Genomic DNA, 6,210 nt, shown 5'->3' with positions numbered 1-6,210 from the left:
TGACCTGCAGAGAGCTGGGAACCAAAGTAACAAAGGCTACCATCAGTAACACAAATCCTGCAGTGCCAGACGTGTGCCCCTGCTTAAGCCAGTACATGTCCAGGCCCGTCTGAAGTTTCCTAGAGAGCATTTAGATGATCCAGAAGAGGATTGGGAGAATGTCATATGGTCAGATGAAACCAAAATAGGGTTTGGGTCTTTGATCTCACAGAGAGTGGCAAGTAGCTATTGCCTGAGATCCCAGGATGTGTTTTTATTACATGTACCAAGTGCTATGACTGTTTAAAGGTACTAAAGCTTTTATGTGTGCTGCTCCTCTAGCTTGGAACACTATGCAAAACAAATTGAAACTGAGCTTTTTGGTTCCCTTGCATCATTTTAAAGCTCGGATAGATTAAATGTTATTAGATATCTGTCATTGTGAATAGGTTGCTAATTTCTACCCCTGTAATTATGTTGTATGATGTCCTTTTTGTTTTCTTTTGTTTTTATGTGTAACCAATGTGCTGCAGGTCCCCCTTGAAAAAGAGATCGTTGATCTCAATGGGATTTTCACCTGGTTAAATAAAGGCTACAAACATATTCTGCAAGTCTATACCTGCAGGGCTTCGTAGGAAAATATGTTTTAGGAGTGCAATCTTGGTGTGTTGGTCCTCCACTCCAGATGGAAATATCTCAAGGACCTAAATGCAGACTTTGTGGTCCCAAAAGATGCATATACTTTGCAGCCCTTTTCATAATGGCCCCAGCTGGTCAAAGGCGCCCCAGTGGCTCATCAGGGAAGAACATTTAAAGGCGTGTGCTGCAGCTGCCTGGATTTGAATCTGGCCCTTTTCTGCTTGCTTTCAATCATCCCGTCTCTTTCTCCCCTGCCATTCCTGTTTCTCTTGTTTCAGATAAGGCAGGAATAACTCAAAACTATATTACAAAAAGTGTTCACATATCCCTTGTAATATAAATATAAATACTAGCTGGACTAGCAAAACATAGATCTATGTTTCACAGAGAATGTATCCTGATGACTTTTTGGGCCCTATCTTTACTCTTTTTTAAATTACTTCCCAACTGTGCTCGCACTACATGAATAGCCGAGACCCAGAGCATCTTTCCTTTGTCTTACACACACATTTTTATTTTGTCTTAAACACATAAATGTAGTAATTTGTTGGACTCTTGAGTGCTTGTCTATATGTGTTACCATCAAGTACGGTCCCTTCATCGTAAAGACAGGTTAGACGTTTTTCTTATTTTTTGAGGACTTGCCAGTTTGAGGTCGATAGTTTAAAACTGATCTGATTCTCTTGTTTTAATTGTGCAGGTGAACATCAGATAGTTGCTAAACACACATAGTGTCCCTGTTCTCCACTGCTTTACATAACAGCCCTGCATATCTTGAGGCTAGCAGAGATTTTAAGGTCTGACCTGAGTCTGAACCCTGTATAAATCACAAATACAATCTCAGAAAGATTTACAATGCGTCTCAGATGCCCCATCACCCCCACTACCCTCCCCTTTTATTACGGATACAACCCCAGTGTATGGAGAGCCATAAAACCAATGAGTGGGAGTTACCAGATAGCATCTTTTTGAGTACATGCGTTCAGATTCATTGTTTGTGTGAAGCTACACCATCAAAAGATTTCTCCAGTTTGTGCAGCTGTTTTGATATTCACTTTGATATTTATAAGCTTGCGTAGCTTGCTCTTTATATCGTGCCGCCAGTAGGAGAGCCTCCCTGCAGCAAGGTGAACAGATAGATCCAGTGGCTGTCACCTGTAATGAATCACCAGCTCTCAACATCATGTCTGCGCTGCTCGATAAGCCTCTCTACTTTCACCGTATCTGTCCCATCACCCCAAACACAGAGGGGGGAATAAAAAGCAAGAAAAAACAGAAAAGGCGTCCTCTCCTCTGTCTGCGCTCTTTCTGCTGCTGCCTACATAAACAATGGCATCTCCTCCTCAAAACACATTAGCATTTTGATTAGTACATAGTGAGCAAAGTGTATTATTTATAGTCCTGACAACCCCCACCTATTCTTCACCAGCCTTCTCTATGCTGCCAGGGACAGAAAGAGAAACGACCACAACTTCCTGCGTAAAAAAGCAGCAGTGAGAGACGAATGCCCAACTAGAGAGGTCAACTACAGTCCCGTTTACCCCACAGTTACTATAGGAAGTATTAGTTAACACCTCCTCAGTAATTGTATCAGGGCTAGTCCACACGTACTGTTTTACAAAACATAGCTTTCTCTATTAATTTGGCCTTCCTTTCAAACCAAATTTGCGTTTCAGGTAACTGAAAAACTTGCTTTTTTTGTATTCCTGCCAGGGTGAACTCTGGTTTCTGTGTTGATGTGTAGGCGAGGATCTTTTTTGGCTTGATAAAAAAAGTGTGCACTGTTTTGAGCTTTTGTTATGAGGAAAAGAGTTGAAAAATGGGCTATAGAGTAAAAAACATGATTCAAAAAAATACCTGTTTAATTGTGGATGAGGTCATACAGAATTTAAATAGAGTCAAAACCTTATTGTTTGGTTTACAGATAGTGATACCAATCAAAAGATCAAATGAAATGCAAACACACCTCCAATGCAAACTAAAGCCTCAGGAACACATTAATGTCCATTGAGCAGCTGCTGTAACTTCATTCTTTTATACGTTTATCATTGTGTTGCCACAATGCTTGCTACCAGATACTGACCCGGCTAAAGCCTGAACATCATAATTAAGACTTAGGAAATAGAAAAACTATGCCTTCAGTTCAGTCAAAACCCAGAGCAATATAAAGTAGATTTACAATGTTGTTGTGCTCCAAGCCAAGCTCAACTAATCGATCCCATACCTGCTATTTATAAAACCTCTCAGTGTTCTGTCGATGGAGGAGGAAATAACCGAAACAACTTCCATCTGAGCTCTGGTACTCCCCGGATGCACTTGGAAAACAACACTAAATGCTACAGCTGGTGTGTAGCAGTTGTGTTTGTTTTAAGTGCAATGCTTTTATCTGTGTGTGTCCAAAACTAATGCAATGCTTGTCAGACCAATCCAACAGCACAACAACATTTCTTTCTTGTGTAATGGACAAGTACTATTGAAACTGGCTCAGAGTATTATGTGCTGCAGCTACGCTTCACTATATTGGTTGTATAGAAATGTAGATTTTGCGGAGAAAATGGCACTTTGAGAAGGATCCTCAGCACTAAAACAATATAAAACACTAAACAAAGGGGCCATCTAGCTGCTAAAATCTGCTTTATTATGCTCTGAACCTGCCGTTTTCCTCTCCTCTTTGTGCCAGTTTAGCGTCCTTCAACTGTTAGTTTTATGCTTTCAACTTCTCTGTTTTAATATTTCTCTTACCGTTGAACTTTGTGTTCAGACAGGCAGTTCTTTTCACCGCTGAAAAATGACTGTACATGAAAACTGTGCATGACTTGCTAAGAATGAAATAGCAGACAGGCAAGGTTAGATATTAGTTTCAATGAAAACTGTCTCCCTTTTTTCCAAAGTGCAGTGTGTTATTCGCTCTGCTGTTTCACTGACAAACATTTGACTCGGTGGTTGTGATAATTCACATCTTTCTCTGCACCCCTCTCTCCGTGTCTCCAGGCAGCGTTGTGTATCTGGGGATGATGTTTGGAGCTTTCTTTTGGGGCGGCCTGTCAGACAAGCTGGGCCGTAAACAGTGCCTGCTGATCTCCATGTCCGTCAACGGCTTCTTCGCCTTCCTCTCCTCTTTTGTCCAAGGATACAGCATGTTCCTCGTCTGCCGCATGGTGTCTGGCTTCGGGTAAGTACTAGAATATTTTTCTAATTTACACCCTGTACACCTCTATGACTAAATCCCCTCTGAGGGCTTTAACAACACTTCCTTTGCTGTCTTCTTTCCTCTAAAGTCTAAGGACATGTCAAGAGGATATTTTAACTGCCTTTTATCAGCCCTTATCCCTTGAGAGTGAAGGGAGGGACAGAACGAAGCAAAACAAAAACGTTAGCAAAAAAGAGCATAGCACAGTAAATGAACATCTGTCTATTAAAGCGTTGGTGTGGTCTGCTTGGCTGATCGTAGTAAACGGATAAATGACTAACCCTCCCATCTTGAGATCTGACATCACAGATTATCTGTAACTCAAAAAGGTCCATATCACACTTCTAGCTACTGAGCAAGCCAATAAACAGTAAATATATGAAACAGTTCTAATTATAGGAGAGTTCTTACCAATTCTGACCAATTATAATGACTGATGGAAGTCTATAATCATAATCATAATCAGATATACTTTAATTATCCCAGGGGAAATTGTTTTTTCCATTTTAAAATGAATAAAGAAGAAGTTATATAAACATGAAAATAAGAAAGAAAGATCAAATATGATCTATAAACTATATAAAAGAAATGTAAGTAAAATATCAAATAACATACAGTATGAAATAATATTATATAACAAAGGGTTGACTGTATATTGTTGATTAAAACAAAAACAGAACAATTAGAAATTATTATTTTCAGACTGCTTTAGAGTCCGTTTATTTATCAGAATCTGTCTTTGTTTTTTCTAATGGTGCTAAAATAAACAGTACAGGAAAATGATGTGTCAACATATCTCCATTTAATCCATTACAGCCGATAAGTCCAGCTTGTCGCCAGCACACACGTTTAATCACCCTGTGCTGACAGCGGTACCTGATTTGCAGCTTTTATTTCATCACTTAATTCTCATCTGTCTGCAAGTAAAAGAGATTTATATATCTACTTTTAGGATGTTACATTTTTTCCTGGTTTATCTGCCTGAACAGATTTCTAGGTGAGCAGTATTTGTTCTTATTATTTTATTTACAACCTCAATTGGGAGAAACACAATCCAGTATTGATTGTTGTTGTTGTTTCTTTATATTCTGGTTGTTTCAGTAGGATTTTCCTTACCTCAATAACATAAGCTTACTTGATAAGGAGGACAAGTTCATTCAGACTTTTTGAATTTGCCAAACACGGAATGTCTTTGGCGTGGCGTCCATACAGAGATGACTTAAGATATAAGTACATAGGAAAGCATTTCTGTAAATGCACCTGAGTTAACCATGAGGCTAGTTCTCCTATCTGTTGTCCCTGGACAGGAGCCACAANATATAATATTCTTTTCAAGCTCTTGTGGGGCCACAGAAAATGAAGTCACGGGCCGGATTTGGCCCCCAGGCCTTGAGTTTGACAACCCTGCATTAGAAACTTTCTAATGCAGGGTTGTCAAACTCAAGGCCTGGGGGCCAAATCCGGCCCGTGACTTCATTTTCTGTGGCCCCACAAGAGCTTGAAAAGAATATTATATGTTTACTATACGGTTACATGATGATTTTCAGAAGCACGTTGCCCATAAACTACATGTCCCGCAATGCATCTCAAATGAGACTTTTTTCTCAGAATTTGACTTTATTTCTTGCAAATATGCCTTTTTTCTCAGAATTAGACTTTTTTTCTTCTAAATATGACTTTTTTCTTAGAATGTGCCCTTTTCTCAGAATTTGACTCTTTTCTCAAAATGTCACTTTTTTTAATGTTTTTTTTTTTTTTAGAATTTGGCTTTTCTTTTAAAATCATTTTGTGACATTCTCACTGAAGAGACTTGCAATTATTTGCTCCAGACTTCTGCTTTCAGACGTAGTTAATTATGAAGTTATTACCGTATCTCAGGGGTTCCCAAAAGTGGGGGGTCGCGACAGGCGACAGGGCCTATCTGATAATAATCCAATGCAGAGGCAATAATGTAATATAATACATTATTTTATATATATATTTATATATATTTTTTTATATAGTCTTAAAGTTACAACCGGCCCTTTGAGTGCAGCCATAATGCTGATGTGGCCCACGATTAAATTGAGTTTGACATCCCTGTTCTAACGGAACATTCTCTGTAGTTTATCTCTGCAACAGAGGGATTATTCCAGATCCACGCATGCTGCTTTTTTCCTATGGTAATTAGCTCTTATGTATAAGTGTACTTCTCTCTTGACACCATTCTGCTCTGTTTTCTCTCCACACCACCATGCAGTGTCCATGGATGAGAGGAGACAGACAGCAGTCAGTAGCATCAAGCGCTAGTTTCCTCAGAGGGAACATCCAGCACATTGTGTGAGAGAGATTCCCAGAGGATTGTTGTGATTGACAGGTGGGTTACAGCAGGGAATGAGAGCAGAGGAGGGGGAAGTAAGAGG

General features: G+C 39.4%; 1 pseudogene; it reads right to left on the bottom strand.

Annotated features, from left to right (window-relative positions):
* The window catches only part of LOC104965243 (synaptic vesicle glycoprotein 2C pseudogene), a 22,483-nt pseudogene that overhangs the window by 2,713 nt on the left and 13,560 nt on the right, over positions 1-6,210 (bottom strand).

The sequence above is a fragment of the Notothenia coriiceps genome, unplaced genomic scaffold (genome assembly GCF_000735185.1).
Source record: "Notothenia coriiceps isolate Sejong01 unplaced genomic scaffold, NC01 NC01_scaffold00037244, whole genome shotgun sequence".
In the NCBI taxonomy this organism is placed as follows: Eukaryota; Metazoa; Chordata; class Actinopteri; order Perciformes; family Nototheniidae; genus Notothenia; species Notothenia coriiceps.
Note: the sequence above shows the minus strand (reverse complement) of the source record. Positions and strands in the feature narration are given on the sequence as shown.